The 24,034-nt window shown below is 48.0% G+C and overlaps 1 protein-coding gene across 7 annotated transcripts in view; it reads left to right on the plus strand.

The window, feature by feature from the left end:
* Window positions 1–24,034, plus strand: part of TSPAN9 (tetraspanin 9) — a 198,086-nt gene that overhangs the window by 26,654 nt on the left and 147,398 nt on the right. For 5 of the 7 annotated variants that reach the window (XM_055315439.1, XM_055315445.1, XM_055315442.1 and 2 more), the window contains one exon: window positions 15,106–15,189. The exons of the other annotated variants lie outside the window; for them this stretch is intronic. The gene's annotated coding sequence lies outside the window, so the exon portion shown is untranslated. The remainder of the gene's footprint in view (window positions 1–15,105; window positions 15,190–24,034) is intronic. 7 annotated transcript variants of the gene reach the window in all.

The following is a 24,034-nucleotide window of genomic DNA, read 5'->3' on the forward strand; positions in this document are numbered from 1 at the left end:
CCCAGTCCCCCCCCCCACACACACCCCCACACCTGAATGAATGCTCCTTTCATACTGTTTGGCAAAACCCCTCCCATTCTTTCATCCTTGCCTAAAGTGGACTCCTTCTGGTGGCCTTGCAGACCAGCTGCTCAGCGTCTGTGCTCATGTCCATCATTTTGATTTCAGCCTGCCTGGCACACCATGGATCTGGGCTGGTTCATTATGTCTGTGCCTTGTCCCATTGTCTTCTGTGTGTGGATACACAGTGCCTTTGAGACAGTGGATGATTCTGGTTAGCCCACTGTTTTCCCACCTGCCTACCCAGCGAAGTCTGGCAGCCTTGCTGCAGCCACTCTCAAGGCTCATGAGTATCGCTGTGAACAGACACTGCCACTCTTGACCTGTTCATTGACTTGCCTCTCTGAGACTGTGTCTCTTCCTGTGTGGGGCCTCCTTTCCTCCCTGGACAGAGAGCTCCCAGGGAGGTGTCACCTCACTGGGGCGAGGATGATACCTGGCACACTATAGAGGCCCGTTTAGTAGTGGTATTGGCAGATTTCTCAAGAGAGTTTTCAAGCACCTGCCTTTTCTCATTTTTAAGGTGGCCTTTAGGGAGCTCCAAATAAGATTCCAGCCCAAGAAGGAAGGATAGGTCTGCAGCTCAGTGGCTGGAGGAGAGTGTGTGTGTGTGTGTGTGTGTGTGTGTGTGTGTGTGAGCGATTCAGAAGGGCCCAGAGGCCAAGGGCCCCATCTCCTGCTTCCCTGAAGCTGTTGCCCTACCACTCCGTGGAAGGAGCCTCTATCAGCTAACTCATACATCTTGGGGGGTGTGCTAGGGAATCTGTGGTGCCTCCCTGGAAGGCATCTGCCTCCCTCATTGTTTCTGCAGCACACAGCTGTGCCTGGGGGTGGGGGGTGGGGTTAGTCACAGCTGGGTAGGCTCTGGGGGAAGGACTTTCCAGGAAGTGGGCCTGAAATGAGGAATCTTCCTGGCAGTTGAGAACCCTGGCCTGACCCCAAGTGGCCGTGAGCTCCTGAGGGCCTTTCTTGGTGTGCTGCTCCTCTTCCTTCAGCTTACTGAGCCATACATGGTCATGGACGTGAGAAGCACTCTTGAATTTGGACTTGGATTCTCTGGTCTTTGGTCACACAAGTTTGACATGGAGGAGCCTTGTCTCTTCCTCTGCAAATGGGAAGAACAGAAGCTCCACCAGGAAGCTGGGGGATGGGCTCATTTGAAAGACAAATGTTTGAGGCTCCTGCTCCCAGAGCAGCTTTCACAGTCCTGGACAGTATGGGCTTACCCTCTTCCTCAGTAGACGCACAGCACCTCTTGCAAAGGGAGAGTCCTTCCTCCCTAGGAACAAAGGGAGTATAATCTGGAAACTGACCTCCCTGGAGGGCTGGAGCCCAGCTGCATTTGGGCTCATCAGCCAGCACCCCTACTGGAAAGGGAGCCCCAGCAGAGAAGGTGCATTGCTCTCCGTGTTTGTTAGGCACATCCAGTATAGAGCCAGCAACCGGCACAACGTAGGCCCTTGGTAGACATTTGACGACCGAATGAAAGCATCCCAGAGGCAGGAGACCCAGCGTTTGTGTGGCCAGGCCCATGCTGCCCTCAGCCTGTCCTGTACCATTTCACGGGTGAGGAAGACATGCAGTGGGGAAGGAGCGTGCCCAGGCGCCTCACTGTTAGGTGGGAAACTGAAGTGTTTTGTCTCCCAGCTGCCTGCTTGCTCTGTTGGAGGGCTGCCAACACAACAATAAAAACAATGATATAATTACAGCTAATATTGACAGAGTGCAGTCGGTCATGATGGGTAGTATTTGGGCCTAATTCTTGAAATGCACTCACTGAAAAAGGTTTCCTAAATTTGTTCACCCTTGATTTGAAGATAAGAAAAATATATTCACTATTTTTGTCAGAGTTGTGCATGGTAGCTGTTGTCTGCACAGAGTCTTAGGTCAACAAATACTTTATTCAGGGTGTTTATAGTGGCGATCTTTCTGTTCTCTCTGTGGTTATCAGTATGGGATTTGTTGGTCATCTGTAAGCAGGTCCTGGGCACCATGGGTTTGGTGGTGAATAGTACCTGCTGTGCCCACCTCTCTGAATACCTCATGCCTGACTTAGCCGGTTCATCAAGGCAGGAACTGTGTGTATGTGCCTCCCTCCCTGTGCCCATCTCCTCTGAGCTCTCAGGGCCCCCGCCCTGGCACTGAGAGTTGGCCTGGGGGATGCCACTGGAGGAACGTTTTGGGGTCTTCTGTTTCTGTAGGGTGCCCCACTGTGAAAGCATCAAAGTATATTCCCAGGCATCATCCCCTGCCCATCATATCGAGGAGGTCATTCCCCCCTGCCCACTGCCCACAATGACCTTGAGGAGTGGCTAGAATGAGGACTGTTTTTTTTTTTTTTAGGGGAGGCCACTGAGCCTCAGAGGTCTTCCAGCTTCTAAGTGGGGGCTGAGGACCTGTGATTCTGATCCTGGCCTCGGCTTAGCTCACCTTGAGTGTTCTGAAACTCTTTCATCCCATGAATGTTTGAGGGGCTCCTTTTTCTGGCCCTGGGGATGGATACAGAAGTGAAGTAAAATCCCTGTTCTCAAGAGCTTAGATTTTGGTAGGGGAAATAGACAATACACAAATAATTTAAGCTCTGTATTATCTTGAGTGGTGACAAATGCTATGGAGAAGAATGAAATAGAGAAGGTGGTCAAATAGGGCAAGTCAGGGATTATGGCTTAAACAGTGTACTTAGGCCTTATCGAGGAGGTGAATTTTAGCAGTGATGGAAGAAAGTGATGGAGCCCATCCTGAAGATGTCTGGGGGAGGTTCATCCCATAGCAGAGGGAATATGATGTGTAAAGGCCCTGAGGTAGGAGTGTGTGAGGCTTGTTCAGTCAGAGCAGAGTGAGCAAGGGAAAGGTCATGGTACTCAGATCACATAGGGCCTTGAAAGGCTTTTTGAGGACTTTGGCTTGTACGGTGCCGAAGTGGGAGCCAATGGGGGAGTTTGGTCAAGGAGAGACAGACCTGCCTTATATTTCAAAAGGCTCACTGGCTGTTATGTAGAGAATTGACTGAGAGTATGCAGTAGCAGCAGTAACAGTAATAACAAGTGCTTATTTGAGTGCCAGGCACGGTGGCATTCTATCTTCCCGACAACTCTATTTCAATTTTCCTTGGGAGGAAACTCAGACTCAGCTGGTAGAGCTGGCTGTCAGTTTAGGACCATTTGATCCCAAAGTTTGTGTACTTGACCATTGTCTAGTTTTCAGTGGCAAAAGGATGGATTGTTTAGGATGGCAGTGAACAAATGTCTGGGTGTGGTAGTCAGGCTGACCCTGTGCCTGTTCTTCGGTTCCTCTCAGGTGTTTAGTGGGCCCCCCGAGGAGGGGTGAGGGGCAGGCTCTCTCCTTCAGCTCTTGCCGGGTGGAGGCCGGGGCGAATTGCTTCCAGATGAGGGAAGGCAGCCTGGGGAGTGGAATTTGTGCCTGTCTGTAGTCTATCAGGGCCCAAGAGGGCCATGTGTCTTTGTGTATGGCATATTAGACAAACCCTGTACTTAGAGTCCTGGATTTTTTGCTACTGATCACCGGGGTAGGGGGGAGGGAGGAAGCTCAGCGCCTCGGAGGTAGGTAGGCAGGAGGCCGCTGCAGATAGTCTTCCTCTTCCTGGAGCCAGAGTCTCCCTTTCCTTCTGAGTGAAGTCTGGGCCAGAGTACTCTGTGTTTTATCTCTCCCTTTTCTTCCAAGTAGTTTAGATCTCTTTCAAAATGTCACTTCCTTAATCCTCTTATTTATTGCTCCCTAAGGAAGTGGGAAGATTTTTCCTTTTTTTTTTTTTTTTTTAAAGGGCTAGGGCACCTGGCTGACTCAGTCCATACATAGCGCATGGGACTCTTGATCTTGGGCATGTGAGTTCGAGCCCCATGTTGGGGGTTGAGTTTACTTAATAAAAACAAAAAATGTGCTGCAGGGTGGAAAGTTGGGGTAAGGGAGTGAGGCTGGGGTGGAGTGAGGGAGGGAAGTCAGAGATCCGGGCCCAGGCTTGGGTGCAGCTTGCCTGAAGTGGGGCAGGGAGGAAAGAGCTGAGCTGAGGTGAGAAACTGGGGCTTGGGGGTTGCACCACCATGTGCTCTGGTGTCTGAGTCTGTGGGAGGTGGGGCTGAGCTGGGACTCTTGCTCTTACCTAGTGCCGATGTGGCCTGGCGGTGCCAATTGAAGGAGATTCTTAAAAAGAGGGAAAGCATTGGAGGAGGCAGCACCGTGTCAGCCTGTGCTGGAGCTGGATGTGCTCCCCACAACCTTGGATACTTACCACCCGCAGCGCCAGACCTCTGTGGGCCCCCCGGGAGGAGGGCGCATTGTTCTGCAGGGTAGAAAAGGGCCATTTTGGGAAGGAATGGCTCCTTCTTGGCTGCTCAGATCCCAGCGGGTTACCAGCCACAGATGCAAAGCAAACAGGCCCCTGACTTTGTTTCTATTTCAGAAATCTCACTGCGGCTGACATGCCATCGCTGTGGAACATGACATCGTCACGGGGCTGTGGGAATCCAATGAAACTGGAGCCAGCAGCCGCCTCCTGCCGCCTCCTGTCTGTGGGGGGCTCCAAGTGTGGGGGCTCTATCTAGAAAGCTGCCCTTATCCATTTGAGTCAGAGTGAGGGAGGGGTGGGACAGAGATTACTGGGCTCTGGTGGGGGTCCTCTGCCCTCTCCATCCAGCAAGTAAGAATCTGTATGAAGACCCTGGGAGGCCAGGCAAGTCTGTAAAAGGTGAGGGGTGACCTGGAAATTTGACTTGCCTTCCCAGCCGGTTTGGCTGACCAATTGGTTGACTCTGGCCATCTTTCTAGTCACCTGGCCCCGGGATCTTTCTGAGCCTAAAAGCTCTTCCAGTCTGAGGTGGGGGTGAGGAGAGACGGCCCAAGTATAGAGACCCTCCCTGCCCCCGGCTGGGACCTAGATGCCGAGTACCCTTCACCCAGGGCCTTTGCCTGCTTGTTGTTAGGTCTGGCTTCCCCTTCCTGTCATGGCACTGGCTTCATGGTGGTCTGTGCCCTGTCAGGCTACTGGATGCTCCAGGGATTCTTTGATCATACTCAGAGCCAGCCTCCTGCCTCCATGTCCTTATTCTTCATGCTTAGATTGGTTATATTTTATTAATTTGTATATCACTTTGTTCCAGAAAAGAGGATTAAAACAAACCCAAATACCTGGTAATACCACTAATGCTATTTGGGTGTGGGTTCATTTGTTCCTGACTTGAGTCTCCCCTGTTGGCTAGGACCATTGTTGGTGCTCAGCAAATTGATGGTTGGTGACAGGGCCCCAAGGCTTTGCATGCATTCCTGCTGCCTGGAACAGCACTGTGCTGTACATCCTCCTTAACTTAGTCTTAAGGATCCATTGTCATTGTCCGGGCTTCCGCTAAGTGTCCTTTGCTTCCCCCTTTCCTATGTAACCACTTGTGCTGAAGCTTTCCAGAGGAGTCTCTAGCTTAGAGCCTCGTGGGATAGGCAGTGAGAAATTTGCCCTTTATACAGGAAATGCAATGGGCCACCTGAAAGGTGCTCTGTAAATGTTGGCCTTACAGATCTGAAAAGGCCTTCATTCTGTACTCACACCCTATTGCCATTTGGTTTGGGATTTTTTCTGTGTGTGTTCAGAATATTGCTTAATTTTCTTTTCAGTTCCAGGATTACTGTCCAGAAGTCTAATGCCATTCCCATTTTTAAAAAATATTTTATTTATTCATAGAGAGAGAGAGAGAGGGAGGCAGAGATGTAGGTAGAGGGAGAAGCAGGCTCCGTGCAGGGAGCCCGATGTGGGACTCAATCTCTGGACCATGAGCCGAAGGCAGATGCTCAACCACTAAGCCACCCAGGCATCCCCATTCCCAATTTTTAAATAAATATTTTATTTATTTTAGAAAGAGAGATAGCATGTGTACATGTGAGCAGGGGAGGGGAAGACTCAGAGAGAGAGAGAGAGAGAGAATCTCAAGCAGACTGTGAGTGCAGAGCCCAACACAGAGCTTGATCTCACCACCCTGAGATCATGACCTGAGGGGAAACCAAGAGTTGGTTGCTCAATCAGCTGAACCACCCAGGTGCCCCAATGCCATTCCCATTTTGATCCTTTGTGGATAACAAAGGATTTTTCTCTCTGGAGTTGCCAGTGTCCTGTGTGAAAGTCTTTGGAGCTATGGAACTTCACAAGCGACATAGCTTTATTATAGGTACATGTTCATCCAGGGCACTGGGGACCTCTCTGTCTTGAAACACATAGTTCAGTTCTGGGAAACTTTCTGGAATTACTTCATTGATGATTTCCTTCTGCTGTTTTCTTTCTTCTTTCCTCTGGAGCTCCTAGAATTTGGACACTGAATCTCCCAGATTGGTCCTGTGATTTATTCTCGTCCTCTCTCCTCTTCTCACCCCTTTCTGGCAGATTTCTTCAGCTTTATCATCTGGGCTTGTATTGGGTTTTCATGTTAATTAGCATATTTTTCATTTGTAAGAGTTCTGTTTTCTAGATACATCTTTTTTAAAAAATAGCAGCCTGTTTTGGTTTCATGGATGCAGTATCACCTCTCATTTCTCTGATGCTAATCATGATAGTTATATCTTAAAGGGAAGGATTTTTCCTTACCATTGCCTGGAAGGTATGTGTGTGTGTGTGTGTGTGTGTGTGTGTGTGTGTCACGCGCGTGCGTGTGTGCATGCACGTGTGCGCTTTTCCTTTGTCTTCCCTGGGACCGGCTTTCTCCAGAGGTCCAGTGACCCTTGGTGGGCTGCATATATCTGTGTGGGGCATTACGGTCTGTGTGTTTTTATGTGGGGGGCTCTTGTGGATTCTGGGCCTCATGTAGGGTGACCTGGCAGGCCTGTTTCACTTAGAACCTGGTAAGTATCTTAGGGATTTCTCTTGAGCTATCCAGATTTCCTAGAGGAGACTCTTCTGCTAGTCTGCCTGGAAAGTCTAAGTCTGACCCCCTGTGCTCAGGAGCCTAATGGGGGAGAGGGCAGGGATTTCAGTCTTCTGTACGTCAACTTAGCTGTTTCCAACGTGGTGCTCAGCATTTCCCTCTGTTGCTTCCCCAGTCCGCACATCTTCCACTTTGTCCTCTCCAAAGAATAAACCCCTGGGATGGGGTGGGACACTGGCCTGCCTGAGAGAAGTGGGGGAGGAGGTTAGGGGCCTGGGACTCTTTCTCAGGCACACTTATAATCAGGCCCCCATGGTGCTGTCGGTCCCCATGCCTCCTGGGATGCCGGTGCTTTAGGATTCAGTGCACCCAAGTTTCCTAAGTGAATTAGCATTTGTCCTTGTGCCCTCCAGTCTCTCTAATTGTGTGGCTATGGCTATCATCTCTCCTTCTGCTGTCTTTGAGATTGTGGGTTTATGCCTTCAAAAGTCTCTTCATTCTTGTTTTAGTGAAGTTCGGGGGGCAGCACAGGTAAGCGCACGAATTCTTCCTGAGAGGTTAAGCCGCAGCAGAGTTGATATGGTTAGTTGCCCTTATATGTTGTTTTTCACACACTGGTAGGTGTGTTTCTTCAGCGTTTGTGGGAAAGGAATGATGGACCATTTTATTATATCTGCTCCTGGCAGAGTCCCTGGTACCTGGAGCTGTGTGCATTACACATGAGAGCTCGGTAGTCACTGGCCGAATGAGTGAGGGAACAAATAAACAAATTGCACAGAGACTTGGACATAAAAACGGAAACAAAACTACAATTTACCCCAGGTCCGAACTGTTCTGATAATGCCAGCCGCTTGATGTAACTCCACACCTGTTAAATATAAAACTGTTTAACAGAGTTTATGGCTAATGGTGGGACACGGTGGGCTTTTCCCTCATCTTGGTTTATTTTCTCTGGCTGCGGCGAGCATGCATTACTCCTATAGTTTTTGAAAAGTAATTAAATGAAGAAGAATAAGAATGCATCTCGTTTAGAAGATGATCCTGAGTGCATAGGGGCAGGGGTACAATCTGTGGCTTTTGCAGCCTTTCAAGGACTCTACCTCCTTGGACCTTGGTATCTTGCTCTATAAAGCCAGTGGCTAGACAGGACGCATCCAAGGTTCCCAAGTGCTAGTCCTGTGATTCCACCACTTGTCCTCTCTTGCTCGTATTGTGACAGCATAGGTCTGTAATGGGAAAGAACTGCTCCCACCTCCTTTTTTTTTTTTTTTTTTTGGACACAGAATGCCTTTTGTCTGCCCTTGTGCTCATCTGAATCCCTTCAGTCCTTCAGAACAGAATCTGAGCTCACCTCCTTCATGAACAGTCCTCATGCTCCAGAATAAGCCTGACTCCCTGTCTTCAGCAGCCTTTGACTGAGTTTGCAGCTGGGCAGAAAGGAAAAGAGCACAGACCTTGAAGCCGGATGGTGCCAGTGTGAATGTTAATTCTGTTGCTTACTCACCGTGCGACCTTGGACAGTTTACCTGGTATCCCTGAGCTTCAATTTCCCCCTCTTCCCAAAGAGAATTGTTAATGAAATCTATCTCATGGGAGTTTACATGAGAATGAAATAGGATACATATTTAAAATGCCTCTGTGAACATGTGACACAAAATAGACCTCTCACGCAGGTGACGATGTCAAGTCGTGATCAACATTTATGTGCATTACCTTACTTACTTACAGAGTAGGTATTTATGTTCTTTTTCTTTTTTTTTCCCCCCTAAGGTTTTATTTATTAGAGAGAGAGAGAACATGAGTGGAGAGGGAGGGAGAAGCAGAGGGGAAGCAGACTCCCCACTGAGCAGGGAGCCTGACATGGGGCTCCATCCCAGGACCCTGAGATCATGACCTGAGCTGAAGGCAGATGCTTAACTGATTGAACCACCCAGGCACCCCTTATTTTTATTTTTCTAATATGGAGATGGAGCCATAAAGAAGTAACTTGCCAAGGGTCACTGGTCAAGGGCATTTACCCTTTAGTGTTTAAGTGTTTGTGTTTGCACTTATTCCATAAATATTAATTAGAGAGCTGACTCCATGTCAGGTCTTGGTATTGGGAACAGAGTAGGGGAAAAACAAAGTTCCTGTCCTCATAAAGCTTGTCTTCTCTCGGCAGGGTGGCTCAATGAACAGATACTTGCATTACAGGCAGAGTCGAGTGTGGTGGTGCAAACAAAGCAGGCTCAGGCCTAGGACCTAGGGAGGACATGGGGCCTGTGGGAGGGCAGCAGGGCAGAGTTGTTTTGAGTAAGGTGGCAGAAAGAGCCTCTCATCCAGGGATCTAGGGACCTTAGGGAATCAAGAGAGCAGTCCTCTGTGGTCTCTGGGGAAGCACATTCTGGGCATCGGGTGAGCACAATGATGAGGAGCCAAGCCAAGGACTTGGGGCTTGTTTCTTAAACTACATGTGTCCTCCTTTGAAGTCTCAGATTGCCTCTTTTTCCTGTTTGGTGTCCTATATGGTGCTGGATAAAGAAAGTGAGGGGTACTTTGTTAGATCAAGAAATATTTTTTTCTGTTGATGAGGACTCCCACCTGTGTCTACTTAGATCATCGAGCACAGGGATTGTACCCAGTTGCCACTCTTAAGTGGCTCTCAGCCCCCTTCCCACAGTGTCCAGGGGAGCACAGACTTGGGAGCATCGCTGACCCCTAAAGACATGCCTTCTACTCTGTACTGCAGGCCTGGTGGCCTTCGAGCTCTTCTCCAGGCTGCACACATGCTCCCTTTCCCCAGGGCCTTTGCAGATGTGACTCCCATATGTTCCTTCAGGTGTCAGTTAAGTCTGCCCACAAGGCCTTCTCTGATCCCTGGTCAGGGTCAGTGCCCTTGTTTTGTGCGCTCATTGGTCTGTGGGTTCTTTCCTTCAGAACCTTTCTCTCCATTTATAACTGTACATTCACCCGTGTGGTCTTCAGACTTGAATGTCTTTCTCCTTGGACCATAAACTCCAGGAGACAGAGTCCTGGGCTGCTGTGGCTCATCCCTCTTCCTCTACTGTATCTGTAGGCTCTAGCATAGGAGTTGGGACATTTTGCCTATAAGGGACATGATTATAAATATTTTAGGCTTTGCCCACTGTCCAGTCTCTGTTGTAGCTACTCGGCTCTGCCCTTGCAGCACGGAAGTGGCCATCGACAATGTGTACATCAATGAGTGTGGCTGGATTCCAATAAAATTTATTTATGGACAGCAAAATTGGAATTTCATATAATTTCCACATGTCGTGAAATATTATTCTGCTTTTGATTTTTTTCCAACCTCATAAAAATGGAAAAACCACTTTTAGTTTGCAGGCTGTATAGGCAGTGGGCTGGATTTGGCCAGCAGCCTGTCATTTATTGACCTCTGATGTAGCGTAGTGCATGACTTACAGTAGGTTCTCATAAGTATTTGTTGAACAAATAAACAGCATCTTGGACATGGTAAGAGGCAATGAGTTCATGAGCAGCTGCCTTCCCTTGATTTACTCCTTAATCTCTATCCCTTATCAGACTCCCTGTGATCTGTTAAAATTGAAGAAGATAGCCAACTGATTCTTCTTTTAAAAACCACTTTATTAAGGTATAATTTACATACCATAAAATCCACCCATTTAAAGTGAACAATTCACTGGTTTTTAGCATACTCTCAGCTGCGTGACTCTCCTTACTATCAATTTGAGAACATTTCATCCCCTGTCAAAGAAACCTCTGCCCATTGACAGTCATGCCCATCCCCCCAAACGACCCTACGAACATACTTTTTGCCTATATAGATTGCCCTAGTCTGGACATTTCATATAAAGGAAATCATATTATAGGTGGTCTTTTACCTATGGTTTTGACCTTGGCATGATATTCTCAAGGTTCACCCTCGTTGTAGCCTGTGTTAGAATTTCCTTTTAAGGGGTATCTGGGTAGCTCAGTTGGTTAAATGTTAGCCTTTAGCTTGAGTCATGATCCCAGGATTCTTGGCTCAGTAGGGAGTCTGCTTCTCCCTTTCCCTATGAATAAAATCTTAAAAAAAAAAAAAAAGAATTTCCTTTTAAGTTCAAACAATAGTGCATCGAATGGACATACCACATTTTGTTTGTCCATATTCATTCCTCAGTTGATAGGCATTTGAGTTGTTTCCACCTTTAGATTGTTATGGCCAATGCTGCTCTGAACGTCCATGCACAATTTTTTTTAAAAAAGATTTTATTTGAGAGACAAAGCAGAAGCAAGGGGAGGGGCAAAGGGAGAGGGAGAAGCAGATTCCCCACTGAACAGGGAGCCTGACACAGGGCTTTATCCCAGGACTCTGGGATCATGATCTGAGCCGAAGGCAGATGCTTAACCGACTGAGCCAGGTGCTTCCATGCCCAGTTTTTTCTGTGAACGTGTGTCTTTATTTCTCTTGGACAAATACCTAGAAGGGGAATTGCTGGGTGGTATGGTAACTGTGTGTTGAGCCTCTTAAGGAGCTACCAGACTGTTCTCCAAAGCAGCTGTACTATCTTCCACCCCAACCAGCAGCGTGTAAGGGTTCCAGTTTCCCCACAGCTTCACAGACGACTATTTCATTTTAATCTTTTGACTGACTCTTCTGCTTGTCTTTTTGATTGGCCACTTGGTTCTCCAGTGGCCACAGCTTTGGTTGTGGGATGGTGGGCTGATCTGGACATCTGGATAAATTTTGTTATTTTCTTGTATAAGAGCAATGCCTGCTTCTTGGAGCATATTTGGAAAGCAGAACTTGCCAGTTAGTGATGTGCTGGTTGCATTTGGTCACGGCCCGTGGACTCTAACAGGTCTCTGAAGGCAGCTGCCATAGCAAGCACTGCAGTGAATCAGGACACAGGCCCTGGGGCTCAGAATGCAGGGCACAGCCCAACTGTGCTGCTGCCCAGATACTTGACATTGGCAAGGCACTTAGTCTCTGCAGGCCTCAGTTTTGTCCTTGGTAAAAGGGATCCATTTACACATTCACCTCTCATTCAGCAGATCTCTTATGGGCACCTCCTGTGTGGCAGGCATAGTACGTTCCTTTACACGGTTATGGCAAGTTCATGTGTGAAGTGCTGAGCATACATGAGAATAGTACAAAACCAGTCAACAGACCCTGTATTCCTGAGGTCACTCCACTCTTCACTGTGTGGAACTGTCATAAAGGAGAGATATCCTCACAGGAGGAGGGGTCCTCAGGGCTTCCCCTTCTCACGCATGGCTTGCATTGGATTGCAGCCCAGTAGCTAGTAGCTAGCTTCTGCTTGGATGTTCCCAGTGACGAGCACTCCCTCTGATTGCTGGGCAGCCCTGGTTTTCAGGTCTGCCCCTCCTCTGGCCTTGTCTCTGCTAGCTGAGACAGAGAGAGAGAGAGAGAGAGCCTGCTTCCCTGTCCACATGACAACCTGGGAGTCTTTGACAACCCGCCACCCAATCTCTTCTCCAGCTCCACCAGCTGTCTCTCAGATAACTTCATTTGGAGACCCTGCTACCCCAGTGGCTGCCTTTGGATGTACTCCAGCTTGTTGTTTGTGGCTTCCTGGACCCAGCCTGAACCTTCCCCATTGGAAATGAATGCAGACCAAGTGCCAGAATGAGTTGTAAGCCTACGATGGTGACAAATCTTCACCTTTACCAGCAGGACGGTTTTATGGAAGAAAGTGCTCAAGAAGGAAAGAGAACTTCATTCAAGATTATAGAAAAAAATTCCAGCTAAAGCTTATCCATTCTCCCCCTCTTTTTTTAAAGAAAAAAAAAAAAAGATTTTACATATTTATTCATGACAGAGAGAGAGACACACACACAGGCAGAGGGAGATGGAGAGGGAGAGAAGCAGGCTCCATGCAGGGAGCCTGACTTGGGACTCGATCCCGGGTCTCCAGGATCACACCCTGGGCTGAAGGCGGCGCCAAACCGCTGGGCCACCGGGGCTGCCCCATTCTCTCCCTCTTGCTCTCCAAGCTCAGTCTAAGCAGGGCAGCACAGACTGCCCTGATCATCTAGCTCCCTCCTGGGTGTTGCAGGGGCAGCCCCCTCTGCTGAAAGGGTTTGTAATGGAGAGTTTGAGTGTTCCCCACCATTACCTCCTGTCCTGCTGGGGCAGAGCTGTTGATACATTTCTTGGGCTCAGTTTTAGAAGCTGCTGGAGGGAAATGGTGACAAGCAGCCTGTTAATAAAAGCACTTTAGCAAAAACAACATGAGGAAGGGAGAGGACTCAGAGCTCCATCATTTGTCTGTCTGATTTTTGTGTCCTAGGGCCTCCCTCTTCTTTTGGTGGGAGAAATACAGATGTGTTTAGCAGTTCCTCTGCTGCTGCCCGTGGGGTAAAAACCTCTAGCTTTGTAATCAGGAGTAGTCTAGAAACCCACAACAGGCCTGGCTCTGCCCCGAGGCAGACAGTGACGGAACACACATTTTGAGCCTTTCCCACTTCCTTTGCCTGAATTTTCAAAAGCCCATGCCTAGTTTTCTCCTGTGCTGTAGGCTGATTTACATAACTTTATTCTTCTGTGGTTAGTTACTCATTCAGAAATTCCCCTGTCCATCTGTTCTGGGATTCTGAGTCAGCAGGAACAGAAGATCATGGTAAATTCTGGCCCCTGCCTCCTTACTTCCTCTTTGCCTAGAGGTGAAGGCAGAAGGCCGAGGCCAGGGACCAGAAGAAACATCTATGTGGACTCCATCTGGCAGATCTGAGTCTGGCTCCCCCAGTTGAAGGAGCACTTTGGGAGGCAGTTGCTGCAGGTACTGGAACCTCGGGGCCTGAGAGCTTGCCTCCAAGCTGTCACCTGGGGGGCTTAGGAGGTGAGGGGAGACCTGGAGGTGAGAGGCAGCATAGGGAATCTGATCTCCTGGTTCAGATCTCAGCCCGGCTGCTCCCTGCAATGGCCCTGGGCAAGTTCTTTAAGACCCTTTCTCACTTGTGAAATGGAGATAGTGAAGGATCTGTTTCATAAGGTCATTGTGACAATATATTAAGTGAGTTAATATGTGTGAAGAAGCATCTAGAACCTGCCTGGCCCACGGGAAGCTGTGCAGCTGTTAGCGGTGGTAAGGAAGATGGTAAGGATGATTTCTATCTTTCCTATTGGATTATCTGATCCCTCTTTTTTCTTAATGGAACAAAGATATCTAGTGTATATTTATTGACAAATATGGGAAAAGTTTGGTGTGAGCTCATCCCTGTGGCACTCGCCCTCAGATTTCTTCATGCTCCCTCCCTCCCACTCCAGACCAGTGTCTCCACAGCTCCCAGCCTCCGAATGAGAACCAGCCTCAGGCTGAGTGCTCAGGAACCCCAGACAGTTTCATGTCCCTGCCTCCGTCTCCTCATCCATAACCTGTGGAAAGACATTTACCCCTCCCTCTACTTCTTTCTGTCCTCCAGAGAGGGGAAGAGGCACCAGGCACCATCTATCAAGTAAGACAAACAGGTTATAAAGACAGGACTTCGGTGGATGATATGGGAGAGCTGGAGGCCACAGGGCCAAGGGCTCAGGGGACTGTCATCCTGCCCTCAGGAACCGTGGGCCATGGTCTGGAGGGGGGTGACCATGATGCTGAGCACCCTCCTTGTGATACTGTGAGCACACCCATGCCCCTTGGCTTACAACCCCTGCAGGAAAGGTAGGTCAGATGTTATTTAGAAAGTCAGTCACAGATGAATGTTCTCACAGCTCATCCTCTGACCCCTAACTGGACAAGTGCCTATGCCTTTTGCCCTCAGGATGCTCATAAAGGGGTGAAGGCGGTTTAGTGCAGAAAGCCCCAGTGACGTGAATAACCATCAGTCATTGCGTTCCCTTTATGCCTCAGGTACTCCTTTATAAGATGAGGAAACCAGACTCAGAGGGGCTCATTAGCTGCCGCCTGAGGTCATACTGTGGGATGCCCCAGAGAAGCATTTAAACTCCAATCTGGGAGATTCCAGAGTCTGTGTTCCTTCCTGGAGGGGAAACCTGATTGTGAGCCCTATGAAACCTGTTGGAGTCTCCAAATCTCTCTCTGGTTTCTCCAGAGCACTGTGGTGAAGCCCTCTCTCTCAGCCACGTGATGTTTGTGTGTGCTTTCTGCTGGTGGTCTCAGCCTTTCCCTCTTCCATCATCCCTCTTCCTCCTTCCCCCCTGCCCACCCCAGCCCCATGGGATATTTAACTTGAGAACTCCCCACAGGTGGCTGCTGACACGCCCTACCCACTTCTCTGCTGCCACTGGAGATTGGAGCCATCAGCGTGCGAGAGAGACCTGTGCTAGAAGGTGTGTGTGACCTTGGGCTTCTGTGAGAAGTGTGAGAAGGGGGACGGGGCGGTGAGGTGCTGCAGCAGTGTTGGCTGTGCTCTGGAGGTGTTTTTGGGTGAGAGCGTGGGATGCCCAGGCCGGGGCCTGGGGTGGCGGTGGTGTCCTGTCATCACAGGCCTGCCAGCTGGTGCCTCCAGAGCCAGGTGTCTGTCTGCATCGACTGATACTGTGACCTTGGGCACATCGCTCCCTGTTCTTGGCCTTGCTGTCCCATGAGGGGTTGGTTTTCCTCCATGTTCTACACCCTGAGAAGCCTCCGTGGTGGGGGGGGATTCGGAGCCCAAACTCCTCCTCTACTTTCCTGGTTGCCCCTTGGAGGTTAAGGTCTGCCCCTCAGCTAGAGTTAATTGGCAGGCTCTAATGTATGCTGTGGAAGGGCCAAGAGATGTTCCAGGGCCGTTACTCTGAGACACCAAGGGTGAAAAGTGTTCCTGTAAGAGCAGGTTCGAACAGGATACCCCCGGGGGCCTGGGGACAGGATGCAACCTTGGCAGGCTCCTTCACCCCAGGAACAAGCTCTGTGGCTCTGGAAGGCGGCTGGTTATGCCTGGCAGGACGGGCTTCCCTCTGCCTAATTAGCACCTTTGTGTGGCAGAAACCTAGCAGGGAGCTCGTCCAGAGCCCCCTCAGCCTGGGGACCTTTGTCCCAGCAGCAGCCACACCATCCTTTCTGGCCCTCTCTCCCGGCCCCCTACCCTCCAATCACTCTCTCTCCTCCAGCTGTACCAAGCCATCTGGCCCCAAGCACACTTCCTGGCCTGCTGGCCTGCCTCATTTTCTTCAGGCCTCCTTGTCCCCTGTCTGTCCTCTCTGCTTGTTGATGTCACCTCCATCTCTTTCATGCCCAGTCTTCCTTTACCCCCCAACCCCCTGCTGTACTGGGTTGGGATAGGTCAGAGGACTGAGCCTGGCACAGGGCCAGCCTGAGGAATGCTGGGATGCAGGGGGAGGGGGGAGGAGGAGCACTACTGCTGAGTTTCATCATCGGTCAGGTTACAGCAGGTGAGGCTTGTCACCTGTCTGGCGTGAGGCTGAGTTCTGGTAGTGAGGCAAAGATGTGGCCTTGGGGGAGCTGCCCACAGCTCTTGGCAAGCCCAGCACTTGTGAGGGGCAGGTACCCCAGAGGTACAGGCATCTGGGGTAGACTGAGTCTATAACTAGGAGGGGCTGCTCGGGCCTGTGCAGCTTAGGTGACTGCCCCGGGACCTGGGTCCAGCCCCCATCTTGCCATGGGCTCATTTGCAGACCTTGGGTCAGCCACAGGCCCTCTCTGACATTTCCTCTCAGTAGAATGAGAAGGTTGGGGTGGGTGTTCCTCGAGGCCCTTCTAGCTTGGCTGAGTTAAGTCACTCTTGTCAAGCACTTCTGTGGATTTCACAGTGTGAAGTGTGATGGGCCTGTCTGTCGAATCCTTCCCACACCAGGCACTTTTATTTACCTTCATCTTGAAGAAAACGAACCTAGGGTTGAGGAGCCGAGGTGGCAGTTCAGTCCAGTGGCCCTAAATCAGATCCAGGCCACAGATGTATTTTGTTTGGGCCCCGTTGGTGTTCTTGTTTTTTTTTTTTTGTTTTTTAATTTAAACATGGAAGAGGTTTCACAAAAGTAGAGATTTGGGAGCTCTTTAGAGATGAAAAGTCTGGTTACATGGAGGCCATGCTGGTCAGTGGCAACGATTGGCTGGATCTGAGTCTCAGCCACCAGTCTAGGTGGGGCCTGTGCTTTCCTGACCCCCATCTGAGTTGACACCGGGTGGGAGTGTGCCTATAAATCCAGCTGGCATCGTCAATTTGAGTTTTCTACTTGCCTGTGGCTAGGTATGTGATATAACTCACACCACATAGGTTGCACAGCTATGCAGTATTCAAGGCAGGAGTCAGACTCGTCTCTTTCTGACCTTGAACCATGAGCATCCAGCTGTTTCTCTGAGTTATTTCTAAATCCCAGCAGGGATTTTTGGGTCCTCTGTGGGAGTGCAGGAGACCCTGGTCAAGTCTCTAGATACAGAAGCTGACAAGAATTCTTCTCTCCAGAGGGGTTTGTCTCTAGCCCCACCTGAGTGCAACGTTGCAGTGAGGTGGCATCCGCTCACTCATGTTTGAGTCTTGAGAAAAACCCTCTCCTTGCCATACATATGTCCTCTTCCACTTGATTCAGTGTCATCGTGTGTCCTCTCTTTCCTGTTTGATTGCACCTTGGTTTCTGTTTACTGGCAGGTTGAACCCAGGGGCCCCCCACCTCCCTGACCCTAGGAGTGTTGCCAAAATGCCACACAAAGAATGTGTATTTTGTCCCTGGCAAACGGAGGCAGGAAACAGAGAGGTCTGTTCAGACTGTGGAGGCCTTGGGGTTGATCAGGGGTCTCTGAGGGATTAGGCGAGCAGGATGCTGGGCCTCCCAAGCAGGGTGGGGGCTCTGAGGGGAGCCCTGGTGGAGGTTGGGGTTTCCTGCGCTTGGTGTTGGGCTGTCCAGCTGTTTCCTCCTGATAGCGCATTTGGACAATGCCACGGTGACTCAATTCCCAGCATCCTCAATGAACAATAGCAGATCTGGCCAGGGTCAGCTAGGGAGTGGCGGCTTATACTAGTCAACCTGCTTCCAGGCTCCCAGTTGGGAGGAGTCAGGTACTTTGAACCATCTCCCTGCTTGCACTTGGTGCCCCAAAGCCCTGTTCTGGTTGGAGTGATTTCAGGTGGTTGCTTTTTGGTTTCCCTGTCGCTTGTCCTCACTCCTTTGTTCATAGCTGACGGGAGCTTCGGTGGCTCCGCGCTGACCTGCCTGCCTACCACGGCGAGCTTTGCTAGACCTCCCTTACCCTTGGTTTGAGGTTCAGTGGCTTTGGTGCAATCCCTGAAGGTTCTGAATCTCTACCCAGGCATTTGGGACCTGGATGAGCTTCAGATGAGAAAGACAGCTGTATGATTCTTAATCTCCTCCAGTGGGTAGAGGATTAAGCAATTTTTTGGTGGGTTTGTTTTCATGTATTCCATTTTTTTTTCTTTTTAACAAAAGTGATTGTTGAGTGTTTTTGAGGTTCCTGTCACACAAGTGCTTTCCATAATTAAAAAAAATTATTCATGAGAGACACACAGAGAGAGGCAGTGACATAGGAAGAAGAAGAAGCAGGGTCCCTGCAGAGAGCCTGATGTGGGACTCAATCCCAGGACCCCAGGATCACGATCTGGGCCAAAGGCAGGCACTCAACCACTGAGCCAGCCAGGTGCCCTGCACTTTCCATAATTTATCAGATTTTGTCCTTCCGTGGCTCTCTGAGAGATGTATCATTACCCAACATTTTATAGACGAGGCATCTAAGGTACCAGAAGAGGGCAAGGAACTTGCCCAAGATCTCAGATCCTTTTCACTTCTAAATCCTATGACATATGTGACATACTCAGTCCTGTGACTTCCTGGGGAGGAACATGGGGTGTGTGGAGGAGTATGGAAATCAGTTTGAGGACCCTTGATGGAAGACAAGTGGTTTGAAGGAAGCTGTGCAGAGAGTATGCAAACATGAGCAGGGCCAAGGCCCTGAGTTCTTGGAGTTTACATGAAAGGGAAGGAAACAGGCATGTTATTACCTACCTATGATGCAAGACATGTTATAACTGGTGCTAAAGGTGGGGCTGCCAGAGTGATTTGGAACCACATTTTCATTTGGTATATGAGCACCTGGATAAAGAGACACTTACTTACTTACTTACTTACTTACTTACTTACTTACTTACTTTATTTATTTATTTATTTATTTATTTATTTATTTATTTATTTATTGACACTTTAAAACAGAAGTGGAAAATACCTGGCTCACAGGACTAACTCAGCTGTCAGCATGATTGAGACTGGTCCATGCAGAAAACATAAAGATATGGGGCCATTTATGTCTGGAGTTGCAAAAATGCAACACTGCTCAGTATTAATTTTAGTACAGTTATTGGAAATTTATATCAAATATTCCTTCCCTCTGGCTCAATAATTCTGTTTTTTGGAATTTGTATTGAGGAACTAATCATACATACATATGTGTGTGTATATATGTACCCACATATGCATGAGGTATTTTCATTATAGCAATATTTACAATAGAATTGGAAGCATTCCAAATGTCCAACAATAGATTAGTTATGTAAATTTTGACATGTTCATCTGATTCCTTCTGTTCAGCCTTTAAAAAAAAGTCATGTCTTCAAAACTTATATCTGACTGAAGATGATGCTTATGAGAAAGTGTCAAGCAAATACTGTGGGATTTAAAACTGATATGTGCTATAAATCCTAATTTTTTAGAAACATGAAGAGAAAAGACTAGAGGGAATATACCCCAAATGCAGATGATGGTACTAATTATTAATGACTTTTCCTTTCTTTTTTTTGTTCTTATGTAGTTTTTAAATTTTTTAAGGGTTTATTTATTTATTTTGGAGAAAGAGAGAGAGAGAGCATGAAAGGGAGGGGCTGAGGGAGAGGGTGAGAGAGAGTCTCCTGCAGACTCCACACTGAGCGTGGAGCTCAACTGGGGGCTCCAGCTCCCCACCCTCAGATCATAACCTGAGCCGAAACCAAGAGTCGGACTCTTAACCGACTAAGCCACCTAGGCGCCCCTAGACTTTCTTTACTGTACAATAATGACAGCAAGAATAAAAACATCTCAAGCATCTCCCAGGATCCAGGCCACTTGTTGCATGGATGTACATGCCTGTGCCCTGCAAAGTGAGGTCTCCAGCACTTTCCAAAGCATGGCATTAAATGTGTTTGGGGAGGTGGGTCCTCTGCCTTTGAGTCCCCTCTTTCTTCTTCTTCTTTTTTTTTTTTAAAGATTTATTTATTTATTTATTTATTTATTTATTTATTTATTTATTTATTTATTCATGATAGACATAGAGAGAGAGAGAGAGAGAGAGAGAGAGAGAGAGGCAGAGACACAGGAGGAGGGAGAAGCAGGTTCCATGCAGAGAGCCTGACGTGGGACTTGATCCCGGGACTCCAGGATCGTGCCCTGGGCCAAAGGCAGGCACTAAACCGCTGAGCCACCCAGGGATCCCCACCTCTCTTTCTTCTTTATCAGTGTCTCCCCACTCCAGTTTTGTCCTGTAGTTGGCCATCAATTTATAATTGAAGAATGATGTTTAAAAATACACATTGTTTTTTACTGGTCATGTTTCCCGAATACTATAGGATAGACAGTATACTTCTCTCCAAAAGAAAACCCTGATTTAAGTTTCTATCCACTCACGCAATCCCAGTTGATTTTTTCTTTGTAGTTCAAATGGCTTTTGTCAGAAGAATTTTCTGCTCCTGCCTTAAATGGCCTTGGAAAGCCCAATTACAAATGATGTCATTGCCATGGCCTGTTAGATAATGCCGGTCCTGCCTGGTTTGACTATAGAGGGATGGGAGTGGGGGAAGCTTTGTTGTCTTAACAGTTCTGTGGTTAATGAGGAGTTTGAAACTGACTCCCGAGTAAGCCTAGAGAGCATTTGGGATCCAAACTCAACAACAACCTTTTTGTTTGTGTTTTGAGGCTATTGATCATGACTTAGCATGTCACCTGGCATTTTAAGGCTCCTACACATATTATTTGGATAAATACTGGACTTTGTGGCAATATTCACTCTCACCGATGAGACTTCCTTTGAGTGTGTTATGTTCAAGTGTACAAGGAAACTGGTATCCCATAGTGATTAAGAAAACAGGTTTAGGGGCGCCTGGGTGGCTTAGTTGATTAAGTGTATGCCTTTAGCTCAGGTCATGATCTCAGGGTCCTGAGATCAAGCCCCATGTAGGCTCCCTGCTCAACAGGGAGTGTGCTTCTCCCTCTCCAACTGCACCCCTCCTTGTACTTTCTCTCTCTCTCAAATAAATAAATAAATAAATAAATAAATAAATAAATAAATAAATAAACAAAATTTAAAAAAAGAAAGAAAGAAAACAGGTTTAGGATCAGAGAGATTCAGATCGTGGGCCACTAGCCCAGAGATTATAAGCACTGCTCCTAACTTCTGGAGCCTCACTTTCCTCCTCTATAAAGTGGGAATAACTAAAACTCCCAGGAATGTTACAGGAATTAAATGACATAATGTTTATAAAATGCTTAGTAAGGGATCAATGAAAATACAACTAATATTAGACTAGTAATACTGTTATTTTTGGAGGAGAGGTTCTTATCCCGTATGGGATGGCTTCAATGGTTCATTATCTTAGGGATCCAGAGAGCCCTGACCACTTTCTTCATCCTTGGGTTTTACTTTTAGGGCTCTGCTGGCTTCTTATGGACCTGCAAACACAAACAGGCTGATCCCACCTATTACTTTCTTGGCTATTTGCACTCAGCGGGAAATACACTTTCAAAACACAGAAGGCCTGTTTCCAGGTCATTTTCAAGAAAGCCTTAAACATAAAAGACTGAATTTCCACATCCTTCCTGGCTTCATAATGATTCAGCATCTCTGTACCCCACAACGAGGCTGCTGGGTTGCCACTCTGGGTTTCCCACTGGTTACAGCAAAGACAGAAAAAAGTTTAAGGAACAGCAGGCTATCACTATCACCACCAGCATCTTATCTTATCTTATCTTATCTTATCTTATCTTATCTTTTCTTTTTTCTTTTTCTCTTCTCTTTTCCTTTCTTTTTTCTTTCTTTTCTTTCTTTCTTTCTTTCTTTCTTTCTTTCTTTCTTTCTTTCTTTCTTTCTTTCGATTTTATTTATTTATTCATGAGAAACACAGAGAGAGAGGCAGAGACATAGGCAGAGGGAGAAGCAGGCTCCATGCAGGGAGCCCGATGTGGGACTCTATCGGGGGACTCCAGGATCACAACCTGAGCCAAAGGCAGATGCCCAACCACTGAGCCGCCCAGGTGGCTTAAGAAAATTTTTTTATTGTGCCAAGCTATGCATAACATTTACCATTTTAACCATTTTTAACTGTACAGTTCAGTAGTGTGTTAGGGTTCTCCAGAGAAACAGAACCAACAAGAGAAACACACACACACACACACACACACACATCTTTTATCATATGATGTCATATGATATGACATACATAGCACATAAGTGGAGACCGATCATGAGGGATTTTAGCAAATGTAGTTATGGGGGCTGAGAAGCCCCATCGCCATCTGCAAGCCAGGGACCCTAGTGGTATAATTTGGTCTGACCCCAAAGGCCTGAGAACCAGGGGAGCCAATGGTGTACGTTCTAGTCCAAGGATGGATGGTGAGAAGAAATGTCCCAGCTTAAGCAGTGGAGGCAGGAAAAAGGGAGCAAATTCCTCCATTATCCACCTTCTTTTCTATTCAGGCCCTCAACTGACTGGTTGGTGTCCACCAGGCCCAGGGAGGGCACCCTACTTCACTGACTGCACCAATTCCAGTACGAATCTCATCTGAGCCATCTCCCAGACACACCCGGAAGTAATGTTTAATCCAGGCGCCCTAGGCCAGTCAGGGTGGCACATGCCGTTTACCTTTACAAGTGGCATTAAGTACATTCACGTTACTGTGCAGCCATTACCACTATCCGTTTCCTGAACTTTGTCATCCTCCTGAACTGCAACTTTGTGCCCATAGAACCCCAACTCCCCATTCCCCTCTGCTAGGCTGGCAACCACTGCTCTTTCTGTCTCCGAGTTTGAGGTCTTGAGGTCCCTCATATCAGTGGAATCAACCAGCATTTGTCCCTGGGTGACTGGCTTAGTAGCCTCTGCATTGTGTCCTCACGGGTCAGCCGTGCTATAGCGTGGGTCTGAACTTCATCCCCTTTTTATTTTATTTTTTTAAAAAGGTTTTATTTATCCATTAATGAGAGACGGGGGGGGGGGGAAGAGAGAAAGAGGCAGAGAGACAGAGACACAGGCAGAAGGAGAAGCAGGCTCCACACAGGGAGCCCGATGCGGGACTCGATCCCGGGACTCCAGGATCACACCCTGGGCCGAAGGCAGGCAGTAAACCTCTGGGCCACCCAGGGATCCCTTCATCCCCTTTTTAGACTGAATACTATATTCCATTGTATGATACATCACATCTCTATTTATCCAGTCATCTCTTAATGGACATGTGGCTTGTTTTCACCTTTTGGCTGTTGTGCACATCATATTTTAAAGTTAAACTTCCATCGTCTTCTTTCTGAGTCTTCCATTGGTTCTTTGGTCTGTGCCTTTGTATACTGGAGGCAGAGACTGCACGCTTTGGGTGATAATACACGTGTTCCTAGGCTGTTTCCCTGAGACTGGATCTATCTATCCATTTCCCTCATCAGACTGTAAATGCTCTGAGGCTGGGAACTGTGTTTAATAATTCTTTTTACTAGCTCCTGAGAGTCTGTTTTAGGAAATGGTAAAGGATCTTGGTTAAGAGTGTGGGTTCTGAGGTCAGACCACAAGGGGTGTGTATCCTCATTCTACTACCTACTAATTTGTCATTGCACAAGTCCCTTTCCTGCCCTGTTTGTCCTTTGAAATGGTGATGACGATGATTACTACTGCGAGGGGCTGTCGCCAAAATGAAACGAGATTGTCCAGGTATAGGGTTTGGCGCAATGTCCCAGACATTAGATGCCCTTAAAAGTTACCGAACAACAACAAAAACGGTTACTGAACAAGTGAGGATCTCAATGACGTGCTTTTCTGGATCCAGCTCTCTTATTTTCATAGTTTCTTCTTGAGGTGGCAGGACAGGAAGGTGAATGGCTTCTGCTGTGGATTGGGGTTCCGGGGTCAGAGCCAGGCAGAGTTAGAGCCTGCTTGCTGCCACTTGCTCACATTTCCCCCCAGTGCCCCCAGGCCCGGTCCCATGGCTCGCACCCCGG

This window comes from Nyctereutes procyonoides, unplaced genomic scaffold (genome assembly GCF_905146905.1).
Source record: "Nyctereutes procyonoides isolate TBG_1078 unplaced genomic scaffold, NYPRO_anot_genome, whole genome shotgun sequence".
NCBI lineage: Eukaryota > Metazoa > Chordata > Mammalia > Carnivora > Canidae > Nyctereutes > Nyctereutes procyonoides.